Source organism: Plecotus auritus (assembly GCF_963455305.1).
Source record: "Plecotus auritus genome assembly, chromosome: 3".
NCBI classification, from domain to species: Eukaryota; Metazoa; Chordata; class Mammalia; order Chiroptera; family Vespertilionidae; genus Plecotus; species Plecotus auritus.
The window spans coordinates 184,409,974-184,424,134 of record NC_137772.1 but is presented as its reverse complement, the minus strand read 5'-3'; the positions used below and the strand labels follow the sequence as shown (position 1 = coordinate 184,424,134).

Sequence of the window (14,161 nt, the reverse complement as noted above, 5' to 3'; positions counted from 1 at the left end):
GTGATCTCATATGGTATTTGGGATGGATTAACTGGCAGCAGGATGGATATGGCTATATCCATCACCTATAAGGCTATTTCAGCAGTCTAAGAAACAGATGATGATAGCTTGAACTTGGTTATTAACAATGAAAATAGAAAAAAAGTAGATAGATTCAGTATATAATTATGAGGCAGAAAAGAGGATTAAAACCAAAGATTTAGGCATGAGCACATCCTATAGGGTGGTGCCATTTATTGCAAGAAGAATAACTATAGAAGACCAGTTTTGAGGAAATATTGACAATTTAGTTATCTCAAAAAGGGATAAAAGCAAGTGGAAATATAAAGTTGATGTGTCTGAATTTCCAAAAAGATATCTTGCCTAGAGATAAAGTTTGAGTTCATTAGCCTATGCATGATCTTTTTCAAAATCAGAATATAGGTGTGGCAAAAGTAGGTTTACAGTTGTTCATGCAAAAAATAAAACAATAATTAGTAAGTAACAATACAAGAATAAGCTATGTGTTTTTGCACACTTATAGCTGTAAACTTACTTTTGCCAGACCCTGTATTATATTTATTTATTTTTATTTTTTATATTTTCCTTTTAATGGAATTTATCAGAGTGACACTGCTTAACACAATTATACAGGTTTCAGGTGCACAATTCTTCCACATATCATCTGTGCACTCTATTGTGTATTCACCACCCCAAGTCAAGTCTCTATCTATCACCATTTATCTCTCCAAACCCTCCTGCACCTCCCTCTACCCCACCCTTCCCTTGGCAATCACCATACTGTTGTTCATACCCATGATTTATTTCTCGCTCTTTTTTTTTCTTTTTTGCTCAATCACTCCATCCCCCCACTGGCCCCTCCAACAACAGCTATCAGTCTGCTTTCTATGAGTCTGTCTCTATTTTGCTTGTTAGTTCACTAAATCCCACATATGAGTGAAATCATGCAGTATTTATCTTTCTCTGATTGGCTTATTTCACTTAGTATAATGCTCTCCACAAGTATAAAAGATAATATCTCAGTTTCTGGTATGACCCAATGAGTGGAATGGTGGTACCATTTCCTAGCAGAGTAGAAAAAAGAAAACCAAATTAGGGAAAGAAAGTACAGTTCATTTGTGAACTTCCTGAGTTTGAGATGCTTGGAGACATATGCAAGTATAAAATGAACATTAATTATACAAGTGGGTAGATGGGTCTGGAGTTTGGAAAAGACATTTTGGCTGGAAATATAAGTTTGAATTTATTATGCCTTATCTTTCAATTTATGCAGGTGAATAAGAAAAATCTTATCTCTTAATCATTAATAATTACTACATTTAACAACTGTTTTGCAAAAATCCTGAACATTAAAATAGTCTCTAATGAGCTAGTATGGAAGAGCTCCAAAAGACAACTGATTCTAAGCCTTTGAGGGCAAGGGTTATTAAATTCCCAACACCAAGTTTGATTGTCACCTATAGCCCACATCAGTTAATCTTTGTGAAAGAAAAGGCTCAAGTCATTGTATGAAAGACGGGTGTCCTTTGCCTTCACACCTGCATATCCCAAGCTAGTTTTCCTTTCTCCTCCCTTTCATAAACCTGTTTTTTGTTTGTTTGTATGACTCATTCAGATGCTTTTTTCAAACAGAATTATTACTGGGTCATATACTAGCCAAGAGTTTTGCATCTCACAATTTTGCAAGAAGGTTGTCCAGATCATAACTTATTCTTATATAATTTAGGACTTTTATCCCTATTTTAAAGTAACTATTCATTTTAAATTAAAGTCATGTATTTCATTAAGGTGTCACGTTGTTGAGAAAGATCCACACACCCATTGCCTACAACTGAAATACTAGTTCTATTTTAAGATACTTTTTTTGCGTAACTCTTTAATTTCATAGGACAAATATCTATGATGAAATCTTTTCCAGGAAAATACAGTTGCTAGTTTAAAGATGAAACTTCATATGAAGAAGCAAAGTTGATTGTTATATGCAGAAAAACAAATATATTATAAAAACTCTTACTGCTACATTAATATCCTGCTGTCGGACCTAGTTTTTCTTTTATAATATGTTTTTATTGATTTTAGAGAGAGAGAGCAAGGGAGAGATAGAGAGAAACATCAATGTGAGAAAGAAACATTGATTGACTGCTTCTCACATGCACCCCACTGGGGATAGAGCCAGAAACCTGGGCATGTGCCCTGACCGGGAATTGAACTGGTGACTTTTTGGTGCATGGGATGGCGCCCAACCAACTGAGCTACACCAGCCAGGATGGGCCTAGTTTTTTGGTAGAAAAATAAGATATGTTCCAAAGTATTCATATAAAAAAGAACATACAAAATTGCCTTGTTAAATAAAGCGAACAGTTATATTTGACATCTTAAACCTACAGTTAAGTAAGAATGAGAAGATTGTGGATAAAAAACTTTTGTTCAAACTTATTTTTGTAAGGATTCTGTAACTGGAGAATTCTGCAGCACTAGAGCCGTGGTCAGCAAACTGCGGCTCTCGAGCCACATGCGGCTCTTTGGCCCCTTGAGTGTGGCTCTTCCACAAAATACCACGGCCTGGGCGAGTCTATTTTGAAGAAGTGGCGTTAGAAGAAGTTTAAGTTTAAAAAATTTGGCTCTCAAAAGAAATTTCAATCATTGTACTGTTGATATTTGGCTCTGTTGACTAATGAGTTTGCCGACCACTGCACTAGAGAATAGTTTTAAATGATTGTGTTTAAAACCAGGTGAAACTAATGTAGAAAGTTAGCATGAGTACAGAGGCTGTCTGTGGGGGTAGTGAGGGGCCGAAGGAGAACACAGGGCTTCTGGCTCCTAGTAATGTGTTATTTGTTGATCTGAGTGTGGGTCACATAGCTGTGTCGGTTTGTAAAAATTCAACAAGGTGTATAGTTATATTTTTACTAATGTGAGATACAGTATACTGTACTTCCATACAAGTTTGAAAATTTTATACATATGCCCATTCACATATATGCACTTGTGCGCTATAATCATAATGTGGTTATTTAAAAAATATATCTATTTAGAAGTTTTTACTTACATACCTTTTTAGTGATAACAAAGCTAAAACGTGTATAAAGCCCATAAAAGGAGTCCATGTTTTTAATGTGTTATTCAAACATTGCAGTATAATCTCTTTAGATGTTGTCATTTATTTATTCTTGAATTCATGCAATAAACCTTTTTTTCCCCCAATAAACTTTCTTAAAGAAGTAAGTTATGGGTTAAGTCATTTTGTTAAAAGTTCAAAAATTCTAAAAGTCTTAAGAGTGTACAGACTTTTATTTTAATAAAAAATATTGTGGTGCTCAGCCAGGTGGCTCAGTTGGTTGAGCATAGTCCCTATACCAGAATGGTTGCAGGTTTGATTCCCAGTCAAGGCACATACCTAGGTTGTGGGTTTGATCAATGTTTCTCTCTCTCTAAAAAAAATCAATATCATTGAAAATATCCTCAGTTGAGGATATGTATATATCCTATATAATAAAAGGCTAATATGCAAATCAACCAAACTACAGAACTACTGGTCACTATGACGTGCACTGACCACCAGGGGGCAGACACTCAATGCAGGAGCTGCCCCCTGGTGGTCAATGCACTCCACAGGGGGAGCGGGGCTCAGCCAGAAGCCCATCTTGCCAGCAGGCTCACAGATGGCAAATGCAGCAGCGGTGGCAGCAGCATCTCCCACCTCTGTGCAGGTGGACATCCCTCGAGGGTTCCTGGACTGCGAGAGGGCACAGGCTGGGCTGAGGGACACCCCCTCCCAGTGCACGAATGTCGTGCACCGGGCCTCTAGTATATATATATATATATATATATATATATATATATAGAGAGAGAGAGAGAGAGAGAGAGAGAGAGAGAGAGAGAGAGAGAGATACCAAGGTAGGTCTAATTATTTTGAAACTAAAAATATATTTAAACAAAAATACTTTGAAAATATTCAAATTTTTTACTAGAGAAGGAGGATATACTTTTAAAAGTTCTTCCCTAATGTGTATTTAGAGTTGGCATGCACCCTGAGCTGCTTCCGTGAATCTCATGGGGTTGAACTGGCTTCTGCTATCTCTTACTTGAATTTTAATGTATTCCTGCAAGAGGATTTAGTCACTTAAAAAACAAAAAGACTTTCTTAAGATAACTGAAGGTAAATATAATTAAATAGGGATTATTAGGATTATTTGGGAGTTGTTATACTCTCATAGATTTAAAAGACTTTAATTATATTTTTCAATTATATCTGTAACTATAGGAATGCTTAGTAGATTTGTTTTATATGGAGATTAAACTACAATTGGGTCATTTTTGTGAAACCTGGGAAATCATTTGGGATACTGATGTCTGTAAGCCAACTGAAATATTAAGAAAATGTGTGTTTTAACATAACTAGGAACCCTTTCATGTTACATGGACAATGTCCAACTTCTCAAACTTTTGAGACGTATTGATAATTATTCCCCACATGTATTTTCTCATTTTGATTTAACTGAATTTATTTCTAATGACTGAAGAGATGTTAATAATGGATTTGGATGTCATTAGGAGCTTTTTTCTTTTCTTTCCGATTTCCATCTTGGAAAGGGAAGTACAAACTGAAAAAAAAGTGTGTGCGGGGGGAGGGGAAATCCACATCTAAACCTTGTGAGTTCTTTTTCTTACATATTTTTTATTTTCCTAACTTTTAAAATTCATGATTAATATTTTAAATATTTAGATAGTATAAGAAAGCCCACTACCAGCTTAATAAATAAGCATATAAACATATAAAGTTCTCTATATGCCCCTTCCTCCTTCCTGTCCCGAGAAGTAACTACAATAGAGATTTAGTGTTTATATACTTCTCAAACATTACTTTCATGTATCTGTGTATCTCTCTAGGCAATATGCAATATTATCCATACTGTTTTTCCTGTTTTAAAGTTTCATATATTTAAATTATGATATTTGGTTTCTGGACTTTATTTAATTCATTACTTGATGATTTTTTAAAAATACTGTAAAGTATGATATAGTGAAATAAGCATGGGCTTTGGTCATTTGAAACTTAAATTCTATCTTATTCTTTATGTCTATGTATCCTTGAGAAAGTTACTTAAACTATTTCAGCCTATTTTCTTATCTATAGAATAGAATAATATCTTCTTTGTTAACTGATTCAGATAAAATGATATAATATTCATTTGGCAATCTGTAATATATAAAATATATGTTTGAAGCAATAATAAGTTTCCTTTCCATATTCTAATGTATCTTTCTCTACATTTTTAAACTAGTATTGATTACTACATATACTTTTCATATGAAACATGATTTATTGATCTTCTGAGAAATAAAAAAACGAAGAGATGAAGAGAAAACATTCTGTTATGATGGTTCAGTGAGGTAGGTCAGCAGTTTGATGTCAGGGAAGAGACTAGAAAGGAAAACTTAAATCTGGATGTTCACCTGTTCATTGCTTAACTTTTCATCCAGTGGGACTTCTTGACAAATGGGAATAAATGCAACTTAGCTCACAAGGGCTTTGTGATGATCAAATGCAATCAGTTTATTAAAGTACTAAGCATTGTTCCAACCTTATAGTATATGTTTAATATATGTTAGCAATTTTCCCTTTTGCAATCAATGTGTTAATCATGTCATGGTGTTAAATTGACATAAGGCTCTTACGTACATGGTCTTGTGTCCAGGTTTCATCCTTCATCTTATTTTCATGTTACTCTTTCTGCCTTAAGCTATTTCTTTGACTTTCGTAGCTTAAACAATTCTGGTAACTCCCTAACCTATTTAGTGAACTATAGCCTTGTTATCCAGGTGTCAACTGGAAATTCTCTTTTTAATTCTTTAACAGCTCTTTATCTTGCTTCCTAGTTTACCCCTCCTTTGCTTATACTTAATATTATAATCTCACTATCTTTTTATAATATCAGTAGTTATTTTTAAAAGATTTTTATTTTTATGTTACATAGAAGTGAGGTAAGGGAAGTTCACTGATTTACCCAAGTCACCACCATAAAAATCTTTTATTATTCTTCCTAATCTCATAATCCTACTTAATCCTATTGATGAATTTCTTAAATAAATATCTCTAGAATATATATTTTAAATCTCCATATCATTATATCTGCCTTGTTTCTTTCAGCCCTTATCACTTCTGGCAGACTACAAGTGGTGTCCTACTAAATGTATTATTTCCCCCTGGTTACTACATCTAATCTATCTTCCCACCATAAAACCTAGTCATATTATTCTCATGGAGCAATTTTGAAATATCTCTCTGTAGAATAGCTTCACAATTTTTAAAGGTGTTATAAAAGTTCTGTGTAATCAGGATTTTAACAGAGCTTAAGAAAAGGATCCTGCAGAAATCAGATTTTATATAATATTGCCTTATCACCTGACAAAATGTCTATTGTATCCCAAATTCTCCTAATATAGCTACTTCAGTTTCTTAAGCATATTGTGTGATGCCAGGCCTCCCTACAAATGTCCATGTTGTTCTCTTTACTAGAAATTACTTTCCATTCAAGCCTTTCTTCCAATACTAGGCAGTAGGAGGAAATGAATTAATGTTTCTAAAGTCTTTACTGTGTCAGAAACTATGTTAAATGCTATAAAGATATTACAATGTTTGAATTTCCCAATAACTTTATAATGTTGATAAAATCTCTATTTTCAAGATTAAGAAACTAAAGCAGGATTTAAACTCTTATCTAGCTGACTATACAAACTGCATTTTTAACTCTTGTGCTTTAAGTAATTTAATTCTCAAAAAAGATACTTAACTTGATTTCTGTATAATAAAATTGATGCTTATAGGTCATGCAAATTCAAGAGAATCCTGAAATTAATCTCAATTTTGTCAAACATTAAAAGCTATGTTAATGACATTTACCACCCAGCTCCTTTAAATATCAACCCCTCTACAAATTATTGTTTAATGTCCCATGGGCATTTGGTAATGTTAATATTTCTTCTGCTGCTCTGCCTCATATAGTGGAATAAAAATAAGAAGAATTAACACTTACCTAGAAGGTATGAATCATATAGACACAGTTCTATCTTCTTTGGCTCATGTGTATTTGGTGATTATATTAATCACTCTACATCTATGTGTTTACTTGTTTTCCTCACTAAAGAATGAACACCTTGGAATCATCCACTGACCTATAATTATGTATTTTCCTAGCATTTGGCACAATTCCTTTTATGTAAAACTAGAGGCCCGGTGCATGAAATTTGTGCACTGGGGAGGGTGTCCCTCAGCCCAGCCTGCACCCTCTCCAATCTGAGACCCCTCAGGGGATGTCCGATTGCAGGTTTAGGCCTGATCCCTTGATAGGACCTAAACCTGCAGTTGGACATCGCTCTCACAATCTGGGACCGCTGGCTCCTAACCGCTCACCTGCCTGCCTGATTGCCCCCTAATTGCTCCCTTGCCGGCCTGATTGACAACTAACTGCTCCTCTGCTGGCCTGATTGCCCAAACTACCCTCCCCTGCTGGCCTGATCAGCCCCAAGGCTTTTATTAGTATAGATATGACCCTTCACAGAAAATTTTACTAACCCTGCTTTACAATAAGGGCTTGACAATTGAATTATTGGGACCAGACACCAAGATTTCCTTTCTTTGAATAGTGGAGGGAATAATTATCTTGTCTTTAAGTTGCCCTGAAATTAAAATGAGATAATGACTTAGAAAAGTATAAAAGCACCATATAAAGACAACTATCTTTTTCATGTACTGAAAAGACAATAAAGTGGTAAAATGAAAAACACTATTTTTTTCTCCCCCTTCCTTCCTTTACAGCCTTTATTTAAACTTCGAAATTTATAAAAATTTCACTCCAATTTCTTTACATTCAATATTATTTTGTATTGATTTCAGGTTTTATATTAGTTACAGAATAGTGGTTAGACAATCATATACTTTACAAAGTGTTCCCCGATATTTCCAGTACCCACGTGGCATCATACCATCATTACAACACTATTGACTATATTCCCTATTTAAGTGACAATGGGTTTACAGGTTCCTTCCAGTCTTTCTTTTGTGTTGTTCGCCTTTCCTTTTCTTTCGCACTTCTTCCCTCATTTTCCTTATATAGCATCTCAATTGGCCATCAAAGCTCAGTGAAGGCACTGGGACACACTGGTTAGCACTGGGAGCTTCTCTGAATCACATCAGTCAGTCCGGTACCCCGCAGTGCGACACCCATCCTCTGAGGTGGCACCACCCCTCAACCCCTGCCTCAGGGCTGCGGGTCCTTGCCCCTTCCCCGGATGTCCTTCCATGCCCCTTGATCCCTGGCCAGGTCCACCCGCATCTTGGGGCCCCTGCAGAACCTCTCTCTCTGCAGGCAAGGCAGATCCCTGCCGGCCAGTCCCGGCCCCAGGCCGAGACCCCACTGGTGTACCCCACCTCACCAGATTTTTGCCTTTGATCTATGGCATTGGTGACAGTACACTCCTAGCAAGCCTGGTACCCAGAGGGGCACAGGGTCAGTGCTTTGCCCAGAATGTTAGAGGTTGCAGTAGCATTTGCAGATTTTGCCCAGAGCCTGCTGGCAAAGGCAGCGCCTGTGTGGGGTGTCCTCATAGAGGGATGGTGAGGTGCTGCTCGGCGCCCCTTGGAACACCTGCCTCCTGGCCAGCCGCTTTGCCAAAGCTGGGCACATGCCCCTCAGGCAGCCCCGCAGTCGGGCCTCGCGGCTCTTCTTCCACATTTGGCCTTCATCCATCCCTCTCTCCTGCAGTGCTTGGGCTCCAGGCCCAAAAGAAAAGAACCAAGACCAAGAAGGACAAAGCCCAAAGGAAGTGAGTCTTGAACCCCCACATCCCATTCTCTGGATTTCCTCCCGCACCTCCTCTCTGTGTCACATCTTGAAGGGCACCCTGTGGCCCACATGGCCACCAGGCGGCCTGGTAGAATCGGTCTCTGTGAAGCTGTGAATCTGTGGCCAGAGGCCCTGTCTGGGTCTCAGCAACCCCATGCCTGTGGTGTTCACGGGCCCCACGGGAGTGGCTAAGCAGGCCCAGCCATGCCTCCCTGGGGAGGCAATGTTCCCGGAGCCCCACAGGAGTGGCTAAGTAGGCCCAGCTGCTCCTCCCTGGGGCAGCGATGTTCCTAGGACCCCACTGGCGTGGTTAGGCAGGCCGCTGCCCCTCCCGGGGCCTGCGATGGACCCGGACCGCAGGTAGAGTCTGGCGCTGCCTACCCTGCCTCCCAGGGCCCCGATGGGCTTTTCCTTGCCAGCGTTGTCTGGCACTGCCCGCCAGGCCTCCCCCAGCCCCGATGGACCTGGACCCCCAGGGATGGGCCATGGTGCTGCCCACCCACCTGCGTATGCAAATTTACCCACCATCTTTGATGGGTTAATTTGCATACTCGCTCTGATTGGCTGGTGGGCATGGCTTGGCGTAGCAGAGTGATGGTTAATTTGCATGTTTCTCTTTTATTAGTGTAGATAATGCATATTTTAAAATTAAATGAATGTGTTATGATTAGGGAATGATTATGGTATTAACAGGACAGGGTGAAAAAGTAGAAAGAATGTGTTAAATCTCAGAGAACAAATATAGTCTGCTCCCACAACCCTTGAGCTCAGTAATGTAGAAACTTTGGTAGGCTGAATTATTCTCCTAACTGTATATGACATTATATCTTCCTATAATGGATATAAATTTTGCATTTTTCCAAATGATAATAGGCAGGCTAGTTATGCATCTTAGGAGATATTAAAAATTTAGTAGTCTAAATATTCTTTGATGTTTTCACAAATTTTGATTCATTTTATTGACCCTGTTGTACATTACAGAGTTCACTCCATATTTTACATGCATTATAAATTCAAGATATTGGGAAGCCTTTTGATCTACAAAGAGATCAGATTTATATAAAGTAGCCATCTCTGCTTTTCATCCATTTGAAAAGATCGGTTAAGTGTGTTTCTCAGGCATAGCCAGACTTCTGGAAAGTGGAAATTGGCTCTTTATTACAGCCTTCAGCTTTGTTTCATATGGGAGTACAATGGTCTACTTTGCTCCAGTTGTTTTCATTTCAGACTTATTTGCTTCCTCCTCCTGATTTCTTTGGGACTTACTATCTCCATTGCTTTTCTCATGCTGTACCCTTTTCTAATCTTGTGCTATTCTAGACTGATGAGGTGTTTGTGTGTTTCTCATCTCTCTCTCCCTACATTTGAAACAGCTGAATCTGCAAATCTACCAAGTAGAAGAAAAGTTACTATCTTCATTTTTGACCAAGGTCATGGGTATTTGTGAGAAAAGATACTGACTTTCCTGTCACTTGCTAAAGAAGGGGTGGACTAAGTTAATGTTCTTCCTATCCAGCTGGTTATACACCATTGAGTCGTGTCATTTCAGAAAGCTTTCATTTCCAGGGCTTACATTTATAGTTAATTTAGTTTATGCCAGCAATTTAGATTTTCTTAATTATTGAACTCTGTATCCTTATATCTGATAACTTAAAGGCTAAGATTTTAAATGTTCTACTATTTTTAAATGAGATATGAAATTGCTTCCATAGATTATTAAATTGGTAAAACTCTTGGCAGGATATTTATTAGTCATTGGCTACAAATTCTGCATTGTTTAAACTTTTGAGGTATTTCAGTCTTGTTTTTAAAGAATAAAGAATATAATTTAGATAAATAAATCAAAATAAGATCTACTATGTAGTTTACTGGAATTTGATTATATTAAAGATTCTATACAAATAGAAGCTACCTGGGGTAGAACAAAATATTTACAGAATATGGAATATACATGGTTCTTAGATGGTTAATTTTTCATACTGCCACGTAGACTATTTTAACATAGCCTTCATCAATTAGGTGTCATTATCTTCTCTATGGCCTAGCAGGGTTTATGCTCTTACATATGCACTAGGAAGGAAGAGATATCTCTCTGAACATCCCTAAACTCCATCTCTATTGTCATCAGCACCAGTATTACCCGTGCATGTTGATAGCAATTCTTACTGGTTTACTGACTAAAATTCGCTGTTATCATGCCTCCTCCAAGAGTGAATTGCTCCCTGCAGTGTACTAGTAATTGTTAGGTGGGGTATACTCTGACAGTTATTATGTCCTCTAGCCCCAACACATGAATTTGAAGGTTTTACCCTGGTTTTAACAAATGGCTTATCATAGAAATATGATACTTGTATGCTTGCATGTTGTACCTGTGTGTGTATAAAAAGAGGCTTTAGAAAGACATGGCCTTAGGCCACTAAATGTTCATCATAACATCATATTCTGTTTTCTTTGGGTGAAAAACAACAACTGCAGCTTAATTAATTTTAACATTGAAGATACTTTGGATAATAGAAAATATTTTCTATATATGCACACATAATTTATATGGATCTCTCACTATAGTATTTTTGCAAGTACTATTATGACATTTAAAAATTTTTAAATATATTTTTTTATTGATTTCAGAGAGGAAGAGAGAGGGAGAGAGAGGTAGAGACATCAATGATCAGAGAGAATCATTGATTGTCTGCCTCCTGCATGCCCCCTCCTGGGGATCTAGCCACAACCCAGGCATGTACCCTAACTAGGGATCGAACCCAGATCTCCTGGTTCATAAGATGACGCCGAACCACTGAGCCGCACTAGCCAGGCATACTATGGCATTTTAAAACGCTACCTGTGTTTTCCCTTGGTGAACATTAGCATAATTAAATGCACATTTTGTTTTAAAGCCTGCTTTTTGGAGGCAGTAAAAAAGACTAATAGAAGCCATGATGTGTTCTTAGATGCATAAATTCTAAGAGAAAGGGCTCTCAGAACTACTGACACACCCAGAGTAGATGTGCTTACAGCCCAAAACAGTTAACAGTGAGGAACACGTGGACCAACTATAATCATTTTTAAAGAAATGTCTTCCACATTATTGAAATGAGAAATGTATTATTTTTAAATTAAAGTTTTCTAAGAAAGGTTATTCAAATGAGCCCAGGTAAACATTTATGACTTATAGCCAAAATCACTTTTTCTGTGTGTGTTTTTTTCTCTCTTAATTTTCAGTTTAGCCTTGTTAATTTTCCAAAAATGGTAGAGAAAATAACACCTCCATAGATCTTACTTATGATGTAAAATAATAAACCTCAATCTGCAGAAATATGTCTTCTGAATAAAAGACAACAGATGCTATTGCATTTTTGCAGATGAGAGTTCAGTTTAAACACTCTGCAGTATGCAAATGTCATCTCCTCTGTGGGAGTGTTTACCCCAGTGGATGCTGCCGGGTGGGAGGCTTCTGCCTGTGATTTCGGTTGTAATTTTACTTGTGGAAGTAAACCAATCACGGAGCTCCAATTGCCTTAGCAATGAGGTGATCAATAGCCCATTACTGGATAGAACAGTGGCTACAGGAAGTGCATTGAAGATTTTAATGCATGAATTATGCATGCGGTGCTCATTCTTTAGTCTCCGAACAGAATGACAGGGTTTGTGAAGTCGCCTCAGATAGTTTCTTGCATTAAAGTGACTGCAGTGAGATGCTTAATATTTTCAGGCATAGAAGCAGCATTGACTAGGTCCAGCCGAATTTGGAAGATGTAAGTCCCCCAGCTCCAGGCACAGAATGCTTTATTTGAAAGTATTGCTGTGTAGAGAGCCAGCTTGGCTGTCATCTAACCTGCTCTTCTCAGAAGGTTGGCTGAAGGATGGGAGCGGCTGTGCCTGCCTCTGAGGTCACAGCTTGAAGTCCTTTTAACTTGCTTTCCGCTGCAGGAGAGAGGCGGCTTGCGGTATAACTGTCGCTGCATTTATTCAGATGGATAATTTGCAATAAATATTATACCCAGAACGACAGATCCCTCAGCATATGAGGTAAGTCTGAGGTTTGCCTCTAGGTTAGATCATTGTAAACAAGAATGTGCTGAGTGAGGATCACAGCGATGCAGTATTATTAGTAAGGTTGACTCAGACCTCAATATTGTGATGCAGTGTCAGGGCTCTCAATTGTTATGCTAACTGAAAGCTGACTGTATTTTATATGTTTTTGATATTGTGGTGCCATAAAGTATTTTATTTTGCATGCAAAAGCTTTTCAAGGAGGTACCAGAGCTCAGGTATGTGGGTCTGGGCTAGACAGAAGCCTGCACATTTGGGAGGGGCAGCACTGAGAGTGAGCTGAATCAATAAAAAAAATTACTGCCTTGTGGAGAAGTTTCAGCAGGGCTGTGGTATTCCTGTGGCTCCGATTATTTCCTTAATGCCAACGTGTTCAAATTATGGTCAAAGATGTTGGTAGACGCCCATAATGCTCAGTCCTCCCAGAAGTAGAGGAAAGTCCGAGGGACTCAAACTCAAATTCTGTGCAGCATACAAATCGTACAGATGGAATGAAAACAATTTGGACTAGCATGTCCTTGACGGAAGACCTTGCTGTCAGAAACAAAAGAGTTTGGCTTCTACCTGTGGTGCTGTGTCCCCCCTGTCTAGCATGCCCTGCTCTGAGACAAATGGGTAGATGGCATATTTGGAAATTTACCAAAAAGAAAGCTTTCTTTCTTTCTTTAGTGTTTTAAAAATCAGACTTATTTAATTCTATAAAAGCCAAATAAAATTTACAGCTCTGAAAAACTAAATAACGTAGTGTTATACTATGCTTGTCCGTCTTTGTGAATTAAAGCTGCTTGGTTAAATATCATGGGAAATAATTAATAAATATACAAATAATGGGTAGTCTGATACGAATTCCTGAACATATCTTTAGGGTGGAAAAAAAGCATGAACAACCATTCAGTAAGAAACTCTAAGGATAGTAAAAATTGTTAAGGATTTTTTAAACAGTAATTTAAACTATTAGTCTATATGTATATGTATATATGCCCATAAAAATATATGTGTACACACACACACACACACACACACATATATATAGTAACAAAGGATTTATTTAAGAATTCAGTGTCACATGTATGTATATCTACTTCCTCAAGTATGTTAATGATGCTTTTTTAAAAAATATGTTTGCTACATAATCTCTTAAGACTCAAATAATAGATAAGGCCAAGTGTGCTTTGTAAATCAGGCATCATTTATTTTTTTTTTAAGAGAGAGAACTACTTAGGAATGATAATTAGAGGCCAGAAAAGCTACCTTTCAAACATTTC

General features: G+C 37.6%; 1 protein-coding gene across 4 annotated transcripts in view; it reads left to right on the top strand.

The window, feature by feature from the left end:
• CNTN1 (contactin 1) overlaps positions 1–14,161 on the top strand; it is a 292,079-nt gene that overhangs the window by 93,128 nt on the left and 184,790 nt on the right. For 2 of the 4 annotated variants that reach the window (XM_080661301.1, XM_080661303.1), the window contains exon 1: positions 12,252–12,872. The exons of the other annotated variants lie outside the window; for them this stretch is intronic. The gene's annotated coding sequence lies outside the window, so the exon portion shown is untranslated. Of the gene's footprint in view, positions 1–12,251; positions 12,873–14,161 lie in introns of those variants that run through there. 4 annotated transcript variants of the gene reach the window in all.